The sequence below is a fragment of the Scyliorhinus torazame genome, chromosome 22 (assembly GCF_047496885.1).
Source record: "Scyliorhinus torazame isolate Kashiwa2021f chromosome 22, sScyTor2.1, whole genome shotgun sequence".
In the NCBI taxonomy this organism is placed as follows: domain Eukaryota; kingdom Metazoa; phylum Chordata; class Chondrichthyes; order Carcharhiniformes; family Scyliorhinidae; genus Scyliorhinus; species Scyliorhinus torazame.
The window spans coordinates 83,232,086-83,252,620 of record NC_092728.1 but is presented as its reverse complement, the minus strand read 5'-3'; the positions used below and the strand labels follow the sequence as shown (position 1 = coordinate 83,252,620).

The 20,535-nt window shown below is 45.1% G+C and overlaps 1 protein-coding gene across 14 annotated transcripts in view; it reads right to left on the bottom strand.

The window, feature by feature from the left end:
• gapvd1 (GTPase activating protein and VPS9 domains 1) overlaps positions 1–20,535 on the bottom strand; it is a 174,249-nt gene that overhangs the window by 141,483 nt on the left and 12,231 nt on the right. For 13 of the 14 annotated variants that reach the window (XM_072488468.1, XM_072488469.1, XM_072488465.1 and 10 more), the window contains one exon: positions 4,129–4,221. The exons of the other annotated variant lie outside the window; for it this stretch is intronic. The gene's annotated coding sequence lies outside the window, so the exon portion shown is untranslated. The remainder of the gene's footprint in view (positions 1–4,128; positions 4,222–20,535) is intronic. 14 annotated transcript variants of the gene reach the window in all.

The following is a 20,535-nucleotide window of genomic DNA, read 5'->3' as shown; positions in this document are numbered from 1 at the left end:
CTGTAAGGATTCTATGATTCTAAAATCCTAATACAATTCATTTCTGGCATTAACATTTCTTACCTATCAACAGCAAATAACACCAAATTAATAAAACCAAAATAAGAAATTTTCCAAAGTTAATAATATATCGAGAAGAACACTGACCAAGTTTTCAAGTGGATTATCCTTCCTAATAGGCTCAAAATTGTTCAGAGAATATTTACCGTATGCATCAGTTCCCCCACATCACTGAACAGCAAACAATTCCATATCTTCCCGCACCACCAAGAAGCTTTCAGGGTGATTTGAAATTCTTTAAGCAGAACAGAATGCTGACAGTTTTTGTCTTATTGTTAGCAGAACATGTTTTGCAGGAAGTCAGGATAACTAAGAGTACTATGATACATCAGGAAGTGGACTCATGACTATGGAACAAACCTAACCACAAAAATAAACTGCTATCTAATTCAACTGCATACAATAAAGTTTTTGCTGAAATCGATCTGAGTTTTACACAGCTTAATATAATTACAAATATCGAAAGTGTAAACTGGCACGATAACTCTACTTACATTTCAATGATCAGCAGACAACATACCATAAACAATACCATGGTATTCACATTTTGGTTTCGATTTGAAACAGAAGTTTAACAGCTGCTATACATCCACGATAAGACATAGGATAAGTAGGCCATTCAGCCCACTGAGTCTGTTCCACCATTCACTTAAATCATGGCTGGCTGATCTGATATAATCCTCAACTCCACTTTCCCACCTTATTCCGTAAACCTAGATTTCCTTACTGATTATCTGTCCATCTCAGCCTTGAACATACTTAATGGCCCAGCCTCTACAGCTTTCAGCGGTAAAGAATTCCACAGACTCGCTACCCTCAGAAGAAATTCCTCCTCATGTCTTAAATGAGCGACCCCTTACTCTGAGACTATGCCCTCTGGTCCTAGACTCTCCCACAAGGGGAAACAACCTCTCAGTAACTACCCTGTCAAGCACCTGAGAATCTTATATGCCTCAATAAGTTGGTGTCTCATTCTTCTAGACTCCAAGGAGTACAGACCCAATCTATTTAACCTCTCCCTATAAGAAAGTCCCTCCATACCCAGGATCAACCAACCTACTCTGGACTGCCTCTAGGGCAGCACAGTAGTTAGCACAGTTGCTTCGCAGCTCCAGGGTCCCAGGTTCAATTCCCGGCTTCGGTCACCGGCTGTGCTGAGTCTAAGGAATGATGTGGAGGTTCTCACCGCGGAGTCTGCACGTTCTCCCCATGTCTGCGTGGATTTCCTCCGGGTCCTCCAGTTTCGTCTCAAAGTCCAAACGATGTGCAGGTTAGGTGGAGTGGCCATGAGAAATTGCCGTTAGTATCCAAAATGGTTAGATGGGGTTACTGGGTTACGGGGATAGGGTGGAGATGTGGGCTTAAGTGGGGTGCTCTTTCCAAGGGCAGGTGCAGACTCGATGGGTCGAATGGCCTCCTTCTGCACTGTAAATTCTATGATTCTATGCCTCCAATGTCAGCATCACAGTAAGACGTCTTACTGTGCTCACCCCAGTCCAACGCCGGCATCGCCACATCATTCCTTAGATAAGGGGACCAAACTGTTCACTGCATTCCAGGTGTGGTCAAATTAGTGCCTTGTATAGTTTTAGCAAGCCGTCCCTATTTTCACACTCCATTCCCTTTGAAATAAAGGCCAACATTCCATTTGCCTTCCTCATTACCCGAATGTGCGTATTTGTTTTTTGTGATTTATGCATGAGGACCCCCAAATCCCAGCTTTCTGCCATTCAAATAATATTCAGGTTCTTTATTCTTCTGACCAAAGTTCATAACATCACATTCCTACATTATGTTCCATCTGTCAAGTTTTGCCCACTCACTTGACTGTCGAAGTCCCTCTGTAGACAGTCATCCTCACCATTTGCCTTCCCACCTGTTTTGGGGTCTTCTGCAAACCTGGTTATAGTACATTAATTTCCCTCGCCAAGGTCATTAACATATATTATAAATAACTGTGGCCATTGACTGGTCCTTGTGGCACTCCACAGGTTGCCATCCTGAAAACACCCTCTTATCCCAATTATGTTTTCTATTAGTCAACCATTCCTCTATCCATGCTAATATACCACCCCCAATACCATGGACTCATCTTATTAAGTAGCCTTTTCTGCAGTACCTCATTGAATGCTTTTTGGAAATGCAAATATATTACATCTATTGATTCCCCTTTATCTACCCTGCTCTTTACCACCTCAAAGAATTCTAATAAATTTATCAGGCATGATTTCCCCTTAATGAAGCCGTGCTGACGCTGCTTGATTATATTATACAGTTCTAAATGCTCTATTACATCCTTTATAATGGACTCCATTATAAAGGATGTAATAATGGAGTTCATGACAGATGCTAAGCTAACTAGCCTTTTAGTCTCCTCCCCTTTTGAATCAAGGTGTTACATTGGCTGTTTTCCAATCCTCTGGGACATTTCCAAAATTTAACGATTCTTGGAAGATTATTACCAGTCCATCTACCACCTCTGTAGCAACTTCCTTTTATTATCCTAGGGTGCAACCCATCAGGTCCAAGGAACCTTTCGATCTTTATCCCCCTTAGTTTCCCTAGTATTTTTTTTCAAATGATAGTTAATGTATTTATTACCCCCCCCCCCCCCCCCCCCACATTTCCCCCTCGATTATTTAGTAGGCAACTAAATAGGCAAGTGCCATGAAATCATAGCAAGTTTCAACTTGAGATTTCTCACCCTTCATATTCTTTCCCATTGCCAAAGAAAATTGAGCACCATCATTACAGTCTGACTTTTCATCTGAGATCTACGACCATGAACTCTCTGGTCATCAATGGCTATGATCAGGAATGGGACCAATGGCGGACGTTTGCCCCTTCTTGTCATGGATATAGTGGGAACTTTAAACAGCCACATAGCTGTCACCAGTTGACAAAGTACAGAGCAGGGATTAGACTTGTATTTCCATGACCTAAATTCTTTTGCTAAGCTATATGATGTAACAGAGAAAACAGGCACAAGTTTGACTCCTCCTCCACTCAATTTCCAACCCGAGCCATATCAAGCACAGGAATCGGAGTTCAGACCGTAGCATTTCCCAGCAAGGAGGGAAGAATCATGTTTGATGATATCTATAGTCTGCTATTAGCCAACTATAGAGGACACCAGTTGCAGTCTCGGGATAGGTGATTCATGTTTTTTTTTTAAATTTAGAGTACCCAATTCTTTTTTTACCAAATTAAGGGGCAATTTAGCATGGCCAATCCACCTACCCTGCATCTTTGGGTTGTAGGGATGAGACCCACCAGACACGGGGAGAATGTGCAAACTCCTTATGGAGGCAGTGATTGATCCCAGGTCCTCGGCGCCATGAGGCAGTAGTGCTAACCACTGCACCACCGTGCTATGTGATTAATGTTAAAGCAACAGGAAATGATGGGAAAAACAATTAATAACCCCTATTTCCACAAACCAATGAGGTCAAAATTTTAAACACTTAAATATCCAGGTTTCAAAGAGTGGCATTCTTAGAGATGTAAACTAAATGGTGTTCTTCACACACACCTGCAAGGGTATGTGATGAGTGAGCCCTTAGGCTCACTTTAAAAAGATACTTGGATGAGAACTTGGCACGTCATAACATTCAAGGCTATGGGCCAAGTGCCGGCAAATGGGTTTAGGTAGGCAGGTCAGGTGTCTTTCATGTATTGCTACAGACTCAATGGTCTGAAGGGCCTCTTCGGCACTGTATTTTCTGTGATTTTGTGTCAAATCCCAGTTGCAATGCCCCAATGATTTTTTTTTTTTTTTAAATTTGAGTACCCACACAGACACTGGGAGAATGTGCAAACTGCACACGGCCAGTACCCAGGGCCAGGATCGAACCTGGGTCCTCAGCGCCACAGACAGCAGTGCTAACCACTGCACCGGTGCCACCCAACAATGGCCCAATGATAACCAACGATTCACCTCTTATGCTTACATGTGGTCAGACCACAAGATCATTTATCGCGCAAATTGCATCCAAACATAAGCTAGTGCTTTCAAGAAAGAAAGATTATTTGTTTTTATTAAAAACATTTTTGTTTTTTTAAACTCACCTTATTGGCAACCTTCCACAGTTGTATTTTGCAGAGGTTTAAAAGGAACAAATCTGACCCAACGTCGGAATACTGGGATCTTTGCAATTTGATCTGCAGTCAAAAGTAAAACAGAGCATCTTTTGAGCAAAGTAGGTTGTTTCTCCTGTCTAGGGAGATCATCTGAATATTAATTCTACATGAACAACCACACAAAAGCAGCATCTGACTAATTTGCTAAGAGAGGGAGCAATTACAAATGTAAACAAACATGATAAAACAATTAAAGCGTGAGCAAGGAAGTCAACAAAAGGTGGTAAATGGTCATGTGCATTACAACAATCTACTTTTTACCCAGCTGCCACAAGTGTTCAAGATGAAATGTTAGAAATCAGACACTTCCGATTTCAACTGTGACAATTATTAATTCTGCATGTTGAAACTTAATATGGAGATTCCCATACAACATTAAAATTATTTGCTTCTCCGCATACACTATTCTAAGGAGGGCTTTAAATTATTTTAATCATATTCATAATTTACACATTTGCTTAAAGCTTAGATCCTCAAGCTGACTCCACGTTCAGTCTTTGCAGCCATCTACTGGGACTTCACCCGTGCCCCTTCCATAAACTGGAAGTTATCCAAAACTTGGTTGTTCATTTCCCAACCCACACAAAGATCCATTCACCCACCACCTATATCTCTTATTTACATAGACTCCCAGTCTAGCAATACCTTGATCATTGCTTTTTAAAAATGAGCAAATTAAAAAGATAACAAACATTATTGATCATGGCGATCTCAACTGGCATATTTGCAGAATGTAAACAATTGAGCTTCCAACTGGTGTGCCAATTAGTAAAATGACTTTTCCTTGGATTGCCACCATGCGAGGATGGAGGGGCTTGACTCAGAGAGCAATGCTGTCAGGAGTCTGAAGCACCTGGCAGGGTCACCCACGACGTTACGGTCGGTGGGGAGGACCCGACAAAGCACAATCCAAAACAAGTCCTCAACTGTGGATCAGGCAGAAGATACTCATACGGTACCAACGGCTGCGATGACAGGTAAAATTTGTAGCAGTCGGGAGATCCCCAGTTGTCGAGGTTCCCTTGCCATGGAACTGGACCTTCCCTCTGTCAGGGACCATGTCTGCTGATGTGCAAGGGCATACCCACATTAAAAGATGTTACATAGAGGAGTCCAGCTCACCCCCTGCAGACAAACCCCACAGAGATCAGTGAGAGGTGACGGGGACAGGGCCGTGAGATGTGGAAGTACCCAACTTCGGACCGTCAAGTAGTTGGTGGATTTTGGTCCAGACCACTGTCAGCTCTCCGTCGTCGGGAAGATCATCGCCCGAATCCTCACTAGCCGCCTTCACCCAGTTCGTAAAGTAATCCTTCCGGAAAGCCAGTGCATCTTGTGACCAAACCGTGGAACAGTTGCTCAGCAACTTCAAGAGAAATGCCAGGAGCAACAGCAACCATTCTACATGGCCTTCATTCAAGGTTTTTGACTCAGTCAATCAAGAAGTGATATGGAAGACCCTGGTAGCTCAGCTGCCCAGAGAAATCCATCAACATCCTACAACTCCTCCCTGACAGTCATCACCGAAAGGAATAAGACTGAAACTTCAAGGTCTAGACTGGAGTCAAGTAGGGATGTGTCATTGCCCCCACTCTTTTCTCCATCTTCATCACTACCATTCCCCACATTGTCAAGAGTCAGCTTCCCTCACGGCGCCGAGGACCCAGGTTCAATCCCGACCCCCGGTCAACTGCCCAGTTTGCACATTCTCCCAGTGTCTGCGTGGGTCTCACCGCCACAATGCAAAAGATGTGCAGGGTAGGTGGATTGGCTATGCTAAATTGATCCTTAATTAGATTTTTTTTTTTAAAAAGCAAGCTTCACAATGGAGTGGGCAGCATCTAGACGTCCTCCCAACTCTTCAATACAGCTCAGAAAGGTGGACTATGTACACAAGCCACCTCAAGGCCCTGGAGGGGCACCATCAATGTTGCCCGAGACGGATTCTCTACGTCAGCTGGGAAGACAGTCATACTAAAATCAACGTCCTTGAAGGAGCCAGCATCAAGGCCGTGATCATCTGAAACCAACTCCGCCATGTGCATTGGGTGTCAGAGTCCCAACTGCCAAAACAGATTTTCTTTGCCCAGCTCAAGGAAGGCTTCCAAACAAGAGGAGGATAAAGGAAGCACTTCAAAGACACCTTGAAGGCTTACCAAGGAATGCAACATAGACATCAGCGTCCAGAGACCCTTGCTCAAAAGAGATCCACTTGGAGGTACCTCCTGATTAAAGAAACACAATTCTTTGTCGACACCCAACAGCAAGAGGAGATCCGGAAAAGGAGTTCGAGAAACGAATATCAATGATCGAGTCCAAGGACCAATGCCACTTCTCACAAGTACCTGCCAAGTGTGTAGTCGAAGATGCTGCTCCAGGATTCGGCTCATCAGCCACTCAAGAAGCCACAGAGCCCACGACCAGCAACACGGAGTTTCTTATGTGAACAATCACACTCGTTACTGAGTCATCGTCGTAGTAGTAAGGAGGTAAAATGGAGTGGTGAAAAGCAGGATGTGTTTTTTTTTTATCGTTGTTTGCTTTACTTCTTTGATTGCTCGTTATTGGCTCACCAGACAGCACCATGGAAACACCAGCAACATTTAAGGAGCTATTACTATGGTCAGCTTCACATATCAGAATAACCTTTTCCTGCCAGCAAAAGGCAAGGCCAACTCATCAAACATCTGCGAGAGTACATCATGGCAAAGGGAAGTTGCATTCAGCAACATTCTGGATGAAGGGCAGGGGCTAGTATGGCATTTCTCATTGGGTAATTCTTTGATAAATTCATGCCAAAATCCCAACATCTGGCGAAAGGAAGACTGTAAAGTTTCATAGTGAATTCTTTTACTTATTAAGTAAAAATACATGTGACATGTCCAGCTGAGTACACTGACAGAGCCTCATCCAATCTGGTGTTATCGATATCATCTGGACTTTTTGTAGGTGCATGGTCTTATTGGCGGCAACCAGTTTGGTTTCATCCCTGGGGATTTATGTGCCTCAGTTACTTCAATTTGACTGCTATAATTGACAGAGATGTGATGTAATTTACTTGGATTTTTGAAAAGCCTTTGATTCAGTGCCACAAATGCGATTATCTGCATTAGGTATTAAAGGCAACTTTACCAGCGGACTGTTATGAAGTGGTCACTGTTAATGGGCAATTTACAAATCCAACACCCGATTTCTGGAGTCCCTCAAGGAAATGTCTTAGGGACCTTATGTGCCTTATGTTAATGACATTGATGGCCAGATTCAGCATAGTACGGTTTTGAAATGTGCAGATGACATGAAATTTATTTGCAAGATAAGGAAAATAATCAAGAACTCTTGAACGCACTTCTCCAGAGTGAACTCTCTATGGTACAGTGGTCCAAGGAGTGGTAAATTACCTGGCAAAGTGTTCAGTTGCCATTTTGGCCAGAATAATCCTAATTCACAGTATCAATGGCCAGCCTTTAGCATTCAACCATTGAAAAGGATTTGGGTGTGACTGTTACTCGTAATTTGAAGTTTACAAATCATGTGGCTCAGGCTACAGCAGGCAAAAAATGTTTTACAAGTGCTAAATGCGTTCTTTTTGAGTTGGGATGTTAGTGTTTATCTTCAACTCTACAAGCAGAGGCAGCACGGTGGCGCAGTGGGTTAGCCCTGTTGCCTCATGGCGCCGAGGTCCCAGGTTCGATCCTGGCTCTGGAGTTTGCACATTCTCCCTATGTTTGCATGGGTTATGCCCCCACAACCCAAAGATGTGCAGGGTAGGTGAAATGGCCACTCTAAATTGCCCCTTAATTGGAAATAATGAACTGGGTACTCTACATTTTTTTTTTTTAAACTCTATAAGCAGCTGGTACACCCACATTTGGAGTTTGCATCTGCATTTTGGATTCCAGAGAGATATACAGTTTATAGAGTGCAAAGATGTGTGACCAGGAAAATGGAAAGCATGGTGGGAATACCTTACGAGGAGCATTTATGAAATCTCGGATTACAATCTTTAAAGAGAAGATTGATTTTTGATATAGGTGAAGTTTGATACATGGCTTTACTATCTCTCAGCCTGAAAAAGTCTTTACTCGCAATGTCAATATTTTGCATGTTCATCAGTATAAATTACAGAAATTTAGTTCACACCTTGATATTCTTAATTTGTTTCACCACATAGAATTATTGCCCGATTTTGTAGTGATTGCCGAAAATGTAGTGACTTTTAGAAGACTTGTTAGAAACAGAGTTTGATTTTTATATATGTATTGTCTGATAATGATGTTCTTGCTTTAAAATATTGCGCCTATGTGCTTCCCACTGTATGGCAATAAAGATAAATTATTAAACTGGCACTTCGCTGCTGGAGGAGCGGCGCTCCCTTACCCACAGCGCACCCTGCTGGAGGTTCCGTGCTCCCTTACCCACAGCACTCTGCTGGAGGTGCCGCGCTCCCTTACCCACAGCACTCTGCTGGAGGTGCTGCGCTCCCTTACCCACAGCGCACCCTGCTGGAGGTTCCGTGCTCCCTTACCCACAGCACTGCTGAGGTGCAGCGCTCCCTTACCCACAGCTCTCCCTGCAGGAGATGCAGCGCTCCCTTACTCACAGCTCTGCTGCTGGAGATGCAGCACTCGCTTACCCGCAGCTCTCCCTGCTGGAGGTGCGGCACTCCCTTACCCACAGCACTCTGCTGGAGGTGCAGCGCTCCCTTACCCACAGCTCTCCCTGCTGGAGATGCAGCGCTCCCTTACCACAGCGCTCCCTGCTGGCAATGCAGCGCTCCCTTACCCACAGCTCTCCCTGCTGGAGATTCAGCGCTCCCTTACCAAAGCTCTGCTGCTGGAGATGCAGCACTCCCTTACCCACAGCTCTCCCTGCTGGAGATGCAGCGCTCCCTTACCACAGCGCTCCCTGCTGGAGATGCAGCGCTCCCTTACCACAGCGCTCCCTGCTGGAGATGCAGCGCTCCCTTACCCACAGCTCTCCCTGCTGGAGATCCAGCGCTCCCTTACCAAAGCTCTGCTGCTGGAGATGCAGCGCTCCCTTACCCACAGCTCTCCCTGCTGGAGATGCAGCGCTCCCTTACCACAGCGCTCCCTGCTGGAGATGCAGCGCTCCCTTACCCACAGCTCTCCCTGCTGGAGATGCAGCGCTCCCTTACCCACAGCTCTCCCTGCTGGAGATGCAGCGCTCCCTTACCACAGCGCTCCCTGCTGGAGATGCAGCGCTCCCTTACCCACAGCTCTCCCTGCTGGAAATGCAGCGCACCCTTACCACAGCGCTCCCTGCTGGAGATGCAGCGCTCCCTTACCACGGCTCTCCCTGCTGGAGATGCAGCGCTCCCTTACCACAGCGCTCCCTGCTGGAGATGCAGCGCTCCCTTACCCACAGTGCTCCCTGCTGGAGGTGCAGCGCTCCCTTACCCACAGCTCTCCCTGCTGGAGATGCAGCGCTCCCTGCTGGAAGTGCCATGCTCCCTTACCCACAGCACTCCCTGCTGGAGGTGCAGCACTCCCTTACCCGCAGCACTCCCTCCTGAAGGTCCAGCGCTCCCTTACCCACAGCGCTCCCTGCAGAGGTGCCATCTTTTGGATGAGGTGTTCTCAGGTGGACATGGAAATATGCTGTAGGCGTTGTAGGTCACGTGTATTTTTACTTAATAAGTAAAATCATTCACTAAGGAACTTTAGTCTCTTTCGCCCAAGTAGCACCCCTAAACTGCATCCATACAAACCATGGCAGATGTGGATACTTGATGCACAAATGGAAAATTCTAAACTCTCCGGTGACTGTGGTCACCCAGAACAGACCAGGGAACACACAACGACTCGATGCCTGATTAATGCGACAAAGTTATTACAGCATACACACCACCACTCCTGGTGTAATATCCTGGCATGACCACTGGAGTATCAATCTAGATATTTATGCTCAAGTCTCTGCTGAGGGACCTGAATCCACACCTTTAGGCTCAGAGGTGAGTGTGCCAACAACTGAACCATGGACGGCATCAAAATGGAATAAATTAATGCAAAATGAAGTAAATTTGACATGTGAAAAATGAAAATCGCTTATTGTCACAAGTAGGCTTGAAATGAAGTTACTGTGAAAAGCCCCTAGTCGCCACATTCCGGCACCTGTTCGGGGAGGCTGTTACAGGAATTGAACCGTGCTGCTGGCCTGCCAGCGATTTAGCCCTGTGCTAAACAGCCCCTATGTAGCACCACCACCACTAACATGAAACAAAAACACAAAATATTGGAGGTGGAGATTGTCCAGTGTTTTCTGGTTTTGTTTCAGATTCCAGCATCCATGGTAATTTGCTTTGAACCACTGGCAGCTTTTAATTTAAATGCAGAATCAAAAATATTTACAAAGATTTCTAAGACAAGGACAGAATGCATGACGAAATAGGACTGAATCCAGTTATCCTCTGCTTCCCAACTCTGTTTCAACTGAACAATAACTTGGCCTTGATTCCCTTTTCCAATCAACAGAAGCTCAACTAGAAATGATAGACGTATCAGGGGTGTCACACTTGCCAATTTCCGAGCCACACGTCTTTTTAAAGATATATGTCTTATGGCTTTCTCCTGACTGCCACCCTTAAAGGAACACACCAGATTATGACTAGCTGAATTTTTATTAAAAATGTATTTTATTACAAACATTTATCAAAACATGTAACAGCGAACAAACGCCCCGGGAAACATGCTTCCCTCCAATTAATTTAGTCTGTACAGATTTTTCCTCTTTTTCACCCCCCCCCCCCCCCCCACGATGAACAACCCCTCAAACACGGTCACAAACATTCCCCAACTTTCCTCAAACCCCCCCCCCCGAAGAGCCCCTTAACTCATACTTTATCTTCTCTAATCGCAGGAAGTCATACAGGTCACCCAACTAAGCCGCTACCGCTGGTGGCGATGCTGACCGCTACTCCAGCAAAATTCACCGGCATGCAATCAGAGAGAAGGCCAAGACGTCGGCCTTCCTCCTCTCCATGAGCTCTGGCTTCTATGAGACCCAAAATATCGCCGCCAAAGGGTCCGGATTCACCTCCTCCACCACTGTCCTGGCTAAGACTGCAAACACTCCCACCTAGAATCTTCTCAATTTTTCGCATCCCCAAAACATGTACACGTGATTCGCTGGCCTCCGCCCACACCTCTCACACTGATCTGCTACCCCCTAAAAGAACCCACTCATTCTCGCCCAAGTCATATGCACCTTGTCATAGATTATCATAGAATTTACAGTGCAGAAGGAGGCCATTCGACCCATCGAGTCTGCACCGGCTCTTGGAAAGAGCACCCTACCCAAGCTCCATACCTCCACCCTATCCCCATAACCCAGTAACCCCACCCAACACTAAGGGCAATTTATCATGGCCAATCCACCTAACCTGCACATCTTTGGACTGTGGGAGGAAACCGGAGCACCCGGAGGAAACCCACGCACACACGGGGAGGATGTGCAGACTCCGCACAGACAGTGACCCAAGCTGGAATCGAACCTGGGACCCTGGAGCTGTGAAGCAATTGTGCTATCCACAATGCTACCGTGCTGCCCCTTGTGCACCACCTTAAACTGTGTGAGGCTCATCCTTGCACATGAGGAGCTCCCGTTTACCCTACGCTGTGCCTCACTCCATGCTCCCCAATTGATCTCTCCTCCCAACTCCGCTTCCCATTTCTCTTTGCTCTTCACCACCCGCTCGCCTCCCTGCTCCCCAGCCACTTGCATATATTCCCAAATCTTGCCTCCCCTTCCACTCCGGGGGCAGCAGTCGCTCCAGCAGGGTGTATCCCGGCAATCTAGGGAATCCCCTCCAGACCGTTTGCGCAATGTCCCTAACCTGCAAATACCTGAACTCACTCCCCTCAGCAGCTCTACCCTCTCCCTCAGCTCCTCCAGACTGGCGAACCCTTTCTCCAAATACAGATCCCTCACCTTGACCAGCCCCACTTCCCTCCACCTCCTGTATACACTATCCATCCCCCCCGGCTCAAACCCATGGCTCTCACACTGCAGCGTTAACACAGACATCCCTTCTACCCTAAAATGCCTCAACTGATTCCATACCTTCACTGTGGACTGCACCACCAGGCTCCTTGAATAGCTACTCGGAGCCATTGGCAATGTTTTTTTTTTTCTTTTAATTTAGAGTACCCAATTCATTTTTTCCCAAATAAGGGGCAATTTAGCATGGCCAATCCACCTAGCCTGCACATCTTTGGGTTGTGGGGACGAGACTCACGTAAACACGGGGACAATGTGCAAACTCCACACGGACAGTGACCCAGAGCCGGGATCGAACCAGGGACCTCGGTGCCATGAGACAGCAGGGCTAATTCACTGCGCCACCGTGCTGCCCTAGCCATTGACAATGCTGCCATCACCACAGTCCTCAAACTAGACCCCTTACAAGATTCCTCCTCCTTCCTAACCCATCCTACCCCTTCTCCTTCCCACCACCGCTGCAGCCTGCCCACATTCGCCGCCCAATACGCCAAACCCCACTGCTGCCTCTGCAGCAGGGTCCTCCCCACCCTCGGCAGACTAGCTGAAATTTAAGAGAATACAAAATATATTGCATGATATAATACCTGAATCCTTAAAATGCAGAATACCTTCGTATAGCGATTCAGTAACTTTGAAAATTTAGAACAATATTCTCAGGGCAAATTTATGACTTCATATCTCTCGGGTGCCATCGTCATTTTCTTTCCAATGGTCAACGGTGCCATAGTAGTCAAATTACTGGACTAGCAATCCAGAGACCCAGGCAAATGCTCTGGGACACAGGTTCAAAACCCACTACGGCAGCTAATAGTTTTTGAAAGATTTCAATTATTCTTCCTGAAATTGAAAGCTAGTCTCATAAGGGGTGACCATGAAACCCATCACTGCTGTAAAAATCCATCTAGTTTACTAATGCAACTTAGGGAAGGATATCCACCATCCTTACCTGATCTGGCCTACATGCGACTCCATCCACACAGTAATGTGGTTGACTCAACTGCGCGCTGTCTAACGAACACTACAGAAAAGTTGGACTAAATGCCTGCAATGGTTCAAGGAAGTGACAGTACTATTCTTCAGTACTTACGAATGAGAGGGGCCATATTGTTGGAGAGGACAGTGTGAAACAGACTGGTAAGCTCGAGGAGATACATGTTAGGAAGGAAGATGTGTTGGGCATTTTAAAAAACTTGAGGATAGACAAGTCCCCCTGGCGGGATATATCCAAGGATTCTATGGGAAGCAAGAGCTAAATTGCAGAGCCGTTGGCAATGATCTTTTCGTCCTCACTGTCAACAGGGGTGGTACAAGGGGATTGGAGAGTGGCGGATGACATGCCCCTATTCAAAAAAGGGAATAGGGATAACCCTGAGAATTACAGGCCAGTTCGTCTTACTTCGGTGGTAGGCAAAGTAATGGAAAGGGTACTAAGGGATAGGATTTCTGAGCATCTGCAAAGACACTGCTTGATTAGGGATAGTCAGCACAGATTTGTGAGGGGTAGGTCTTATTGAATTCTTTGAGGAGGTGACCAAGTACGTGAATGAAGGTAAAGAGGTGGATGTAGTGTACATGGATTTTAGTAAAGCATTTGATAAGGTTCCCCATTGTAGGCTTCTGTTGAAAGGAAGGAGGCATGGGATAGTGGGAAATTTGGCCAGTTGGATAACGAACTGGCTGACCGATAGAAGTCAGAGAGTGGTGGTGGATGGCAAATATTCATCCTGGAGCCCAGTTACCAGTGGTGTACTGCAGGGGTCAGTTCTGGGTCCTTTGCCGTTTGTGATTTTCATTGATGACTTGGATGAGAGAGTTGAAGGGTGGGTCAGTAAATTTGCAGACGACACGAAGATTGGTGGAGTTGTGGATAGTGAGGAGGGTTGTTGTCAGCTGCAAAGAGACATATAGGATGCAGAGCTGGGCTGAGAAGTGGCAGATGGAGTTTAACCCTGAAAAGTGTGAGGTTGTCCATTTTGGAAGGACAAATATGAATGCGGAATGCAGGGTTAAAGGTAGGGTTCTTGGCAATGTGGAGGAGCAGAGAGATCTTGGGGTCTATGTTCATAGATCTTTGAAAGTTGCCACTCAAGTGGATAGAGCTGTGAAGAAGGCCTATGGTGTGCTAGCGTTCATTAGGAGAGGGATTGAATTTAAGAGGCGTGAGGTGATGATGCAGCTGCACAAAACCTTGGTAAGGCCACATTTGGAGTAGTGTGTGCAGTTCTGGTCGCCTCATTTTAGGAAAGAGGTGGAAGCTTTGGAAAAGGTGGAAAGGAGATTTTCATAGAATTTACAGTGCAGAAGGAGGCCATACGGCCCATCGAGTCTGCACCTGCTCTTGGAAAGAGAACCCTACCCAAGCCCACACCTCCACCCTATCCCCATAATCCAGTAACCCCACCCAACACTAAGGGCAATTTTGGACACTAAGGGCAGTTTAGCATGGCCAATCCACCTTACCTGCACATCTTTGGACTGTGGGAGGAAACTGGAGCACCCGGAGGAAACCCACACACACGCGGGGAGAATGTGCAGACTCCGCACAGACAGTGACCCAAGCCGGGAATCGAACTTGGGACCCTGGAGCTGTGAAGCAATTGTGCTAACCACAATGCTACCGTGCTGCACTATTTACCAGGATGTTGCCTGGAATGGAGTGTAGGTCTTACGAGGAAAGGTTGAGGGTGCTAGGCCTTTCTCATTAGAACGGAGAAGGATGAGGGACGACTTGATAGAGGTTTATAAGATGATATGGGGAATAGACAGAGTAGACAGTCAGAGACTTTTTCCCCGGGTAGAACAAATCATTACAAGGTGGCATAAATTTAAAGTGAATGGTGGAAGATACAGGGGGGGATGTCAGAGGTAGGTTCTTTACCCAGAGGGTAGTGGGGGTATGGAATGCACTGCCTGTGGAAGTAGTTGAGTCGGAAACATTAGGGACCTTCAAGCGGCTATTGGATAGGTACATGGATTACGGTAGAATGATGGGGTGTAGATTAATTTGTTCTTAATCTAGGACAAAAGTTCGGCACAACGTGGTCTGAAGGGCCTGTTCTGTGCTGTATTTTCTATGTTCTATGTTCACAAGGCCAATTAGGGATGGCAACAAAGGCTGGCCTTGCCTACAATGTACACATCCAAGGAAAGATTTTTTTTTTTTTAAAAAGGGATACAAACCAAACCAGGAAAAAACAGAATTGTAACATCTACTACCTCTCCCCTCCATTCTAAGGTCTGCGTCTTTAACATAAAATCAGTGATAGTCTCCAAGCACTCATCATATCTTTGGCATTCTGAAGGTACCACATCAGCTATCAACGTGCATTTGCAGGAATAAAACACAGAAGTAGAGACAGACAAATTACAAAATATTCAAAGATATCCAAAAAGATATCTTCAGCACATAGAACAAACCATACATTTCATTTTGAAATTAATCCAAAACAGTAATAAAGAAATAAATCAAACAGCAAGTCATCATAATGCTGTCCTTGTACATTTTTTGGCAAAGATCTGGGGGCGTCTTGCCCATCTGCCCAATAGACACTCCAGTGCAGCTTCAATTTGTGAAGCCCTGAAGACCAAAGGGGGGAAACTTCTTTATTAAAAAGTAATTGAAACATTATTGGGACCTTAATATATGCTTGCAACATCTCCAGCTTTACAGACAGCACTACGGGATGACATTAAATGTTACCAAGAAATATTGTGAATTATGTTTCAAATATAAAGTTCCCTGAAGCAGCCAAAAACAAAATGTTGCAAATATTTAACATTTGTAACAGCAAGCTGCATTAAATGGTCTAGATTTATCTTAATTAAACATTGTTGTCTTGCATGTAATGCTGGGACAGCACAGTGGCGCAGTGGTCAGCACTGCTGCCTCACAGCATCAAGGACCCGGGTTCAATGCCGATCCCGGGTCACTGCCCGTGTAGAGTTTTCACATTCTCCCAGTGTCTGCGTGGGTCTCACCCCCGCAACCCAAAATGTGCAGAGTAGGTGGATTGGCCACGCTAAAATTGCCCCTTAATTGGAATAAAAATTGGGTACTCTTAAATTTTTTTGAAACAAAATCCTGGGACTGCAACTCAGAGCCCAGCACAGATATTTGGGCGGCGCGATGGCACAGTGGTTAGCACCGCTCCCTCACAGTTCCAGCATTCAATTCTGGTCTCGGGTGATGTGTGTGGAGTTTGCACTTTCTCCCAGTGTCTGCGTGGGTTTCCTCCGGGTGCTCCGGTTTCCTCCCACAGTCCAAAGACGTGCAAATTAGGTGGATTGCCCATGCTAAATTGCCCATTAGTGTCCAAAAGGTTAGGTGGGGTTACTGGATAGGGTGGAGGCATGGGCTTAAGTAATTTTCAGCCAGTTGATAACTAATGCCACTGATTAAGGGCCGGTGCAGACTCCATGGGCCGAATGGCCTCCTCCTGTAGATTCTATGAAATGCACATCTATCTATGAGTCCATCACATGATTGGGTTAAGCTGCGAGGTTAACATGACTGCAGAGACTGAGAAAAACGACGACTGGACAGGAATACATTAATTAGAAAATATAGATAACCAATTCCTATTAGAGGATTTACTTTTCAAACCAGGGTGTAAAATCAGAATACAAAATACAGTACAGTAGAAATTTAATAGAAGACAAAAACATTGCCATGTTTTCTATAACTAATTGATATCTTAAGTAGAAAATTGCTTCAAACATTCAATTTATTTTTTTTTAAATGATGTTTTAAAACTGTCACATCTGATTACATTTTGTACCATCAATCTGCTTTACTTGCAATATTTTTGCCAAAAACTACTGAATGAACAACTGCAATTCAGTCAGCACAAAATAAACGACAGAATATTTTTCCTTCATTCCTTACAGCCGTGGGCACGCAAAGAACAAAGCAGCCTCTGTATGTGGATTTTTCTTCTGCATAAAATCTAAGGATCACACACCAATAAAAGTTCCCTCAGATTTACAGAAGTTCTTTCATTTTCTAACCCAAGAAATGAACGTCTCTTCTCTCCTTGTTCACTTACAGCCAGGATACAATAAGTAACTCCGATCAATTAATGTTTCTGCACATCATACTACCAATGACATGACTAATTCCAGGGTCAAACATAGTCACCTACAGTTTTCTGTAAATTAGTCTCATGTTTATTTCAGTTACTTCTATATCACAGAATTTACAGTGCAAGAGGCCATTCGGCCCATTGAGTCTGCATCCTACTTAAGGCCACGCCTCCACCCTAGCCCCGTAACCCCACCTAACCTTTTTGGACACGAAGGGCAATTTATCATGGCCAATCCACCTAACCTGCACATCTTTGGACTGTGGGAGGAAACCGGAGCACCCGGAGGAAACCCACACACACACACGGGGAGAACGTGCAGATTCCGTACAGACAGTGACCCAAGCCGGGAATCGAACATGGGACACTGGAGCTCTGAAGCAACTGTGCTAACCACTGTGTTACCATGCTGCTCACTATAAAATATACAATAAATATAAAGGGGCTTTGTATTCTTTAAAAAACATATGGACCTTCAAGTCCACTCTGAGACAAAACAGATTACCGTATCTCCCAGGTGAATGGAATTGCTTTCCACCCGATACATGGCACTCTTGCCACAGTAGGATCCGACAGTAGGTTCAGTTTTTGGGACAAAGACGCTCGCACAAAGCTCAAAACATCAGAGCAGCTTGACCAGCAAATAGCTGCCTGCTGCTTCAATAATAACGGAAACATCTTTGCCTATTCATCAAGTTATGACTGGTCAAAAGTAAGTACAAGTGTCGTACTCTCTGTATAATAATAGTAATAAATGAAGATAACTTTTGACCGTGTAAGTTGTAAGCATTTGGCATTCTTGAGACAGCGGCGGCAAGAGCTGTTTCCCTCACTCATTCTACTTCTGTCTGCAATCAGCTAACTCAGAACATATGAGCGATGGAACCTCAGGCCAGCTATTCACTGGAACCAACTGAATTAAGGGGCTCCTCTCCTATGGATATAGCTGGAGGATGCTCTTTTACAGCTATGGAAAGGGCTGATTCCAGTAGTGGGTGCTCTGCCACAGGTGCAACAAGAGCTGGTTTCTGTAGGGAACACCCTCCTGCAGTTTATTGCCATATTCATTTTAAATTAAAATAGTACTCTGATGGGAGAATATTTCTGTTGTCTGCTAGTTTGTCCCCAGGTGCTATTTTATTGAAGATTTATGTTTTTTGTCATTGAGCTCTACAGGTTTTGTGTTGACTCTGGAACATGTGAGCTATAGGTTTGAATGTTGGCGAATTACATGACTGGTTGAGAGTGGCTCAGATACATCTGATTCCTACATATACACAGTAGATGTTACTGTAGAGAGCCAAAGAGGTAAAACTTCTGGTTGATCCCTCTCCCCTCGTCCTCACACTCCCTCGCTCATTCTACTTCTGTCTGCAATCAGCTAACTCAGAACATATGAGGGATTGAACCTCAGGACGGCTATTCACTGGAGAAGCTGGCTGATGTATCAGTGAAGCTTCAAATGGCTTTCATTATACAGCTCTGCAATCCTGCCATGTTCAGCCATGGATGGTGGTGGACAACTAAACACTGGAGGAAGAGGCTCCACAAATATCCCCATCCTCAATTATGGAGGAACCCAGCACATCAGTGCAAAGAATAAGGCTGAAACATTCGCCAGAAATGCCAAGTGGATGATCCATCTCGACCTTCTCGAGGCCCCATAGATGTCAGTCTTCAGCCAACATGATTCACTCCACGTGGTATCAAGAAACTGCTGAAGGCACTGGGTACTGCAAATGCTATGGGCCCTGACAATATTCCAGAAATAGTGCTGAAGACGTGTGCTCCAGAACTTGCGGCACCCCTAGACAAGCTGTTCCAGTGCAGCTACAACACTGGTATCTACCCAGCAATGTTCAAAATTGCCCAGGTATGTCCTATACACGAGGACCAATCCAACCTGGCTAATTACCACCCTCCGTCTACTCAATCATCAATAAAGTGATGGAAGGGGTCATCAAGAGCGCTATCAAGCAACATTTACTCAGCAATAACCTGCTCAGGGATGCTCCGTTTTGGTTCTGCCAGGGTCACATAGTTCCTGACCTCATTACAGTCTGAGTTCAAACATGTACAAAACAGCTAAACTCCAGGAAGTGAGGTGAGAGTGATTGCCCTTGAACTCAGGGCAGCATTCGGACGAATATGGCATCAAGGAGATCTTTTTTAAAAAATATTTTTATTCATAAATATGTGTCCATGATGACACACAGAATAGTCTAGCAAATTTACACAACTTTTATAAAAGTATCCCCTGACTATCCACCCCCTTTATTTGCTGTCCTTAGGCGGTGCCGGTGCCTTCTATCTGAGCAAGTCTCTCCTCCTGGCTATTAGAGAGGCGAAGGACAAGGCATCAGCCTTCCTCCCCTCTTGTAGCTCTGACAAGTCCAACACTCCAAAGATCGCCACCATTGGGCACAACTCCACTCTAACTCCCAAAATCTCCGGCATTGTTTCAACAAAGGAGCCATCTTGGGGCAAGATCAAAACACATGAATTTAAGAAGTTTGACACAACTGCAGAAACTTTTAAAAGTGATAGCACTGATAATGATCTTGATGTTTATAGCTTAGAAGATTCCTTCTGTGTAGGAATTGAGAAGTTCAGTGCTACTGCAGATGATACTTCTAATCCTCAAATAGTACAATCTTAATCTAGGACAAATGTTCGGCACAACATTGTGGGCCGAAGGGCCTGTTCTGTGCTGTATTTTCTATGTACAAGCAGTTCGTTAAACTCTGCCTCAAAACATACTTTTGTCACTTGTGGGATTTTAAAGCCATTCCCCATGCAATTTAAGGACTGTGCCTTTCATACCCCCAATCTAAGCATGCATCATCCCCCAAAGAAGGAACCACATAGAAGTTAGGTTAATTGTGTCTCATAACCAGCTGCCCAGTAAGAGCCAACTCAGCCTTCAATTCTTTCCTTCCTCTTGGCATCAGGTCAGCTATCTATTTTTATAAGCAATTGACAAGTCAGAGTGTATCACAAGTATCTCTGATAGGATTTTATTAATAATCCATCATCATTTGTTAGCTTAAGTTGCATCTCCTTCCATTCTATTTAGGTGGCACTCGACCTCATGACTCAGAAGATTGTGCATTCAAACCTCCATTCAAATGTCCCTCCAGAGACCGGAGCACAAAATCTGGGCTGACATTTCAGTGCAGTAATAAGAGTGCACTGTACTGTCAGAAATGCCATATTTAGGCTGAGATGTTGAACT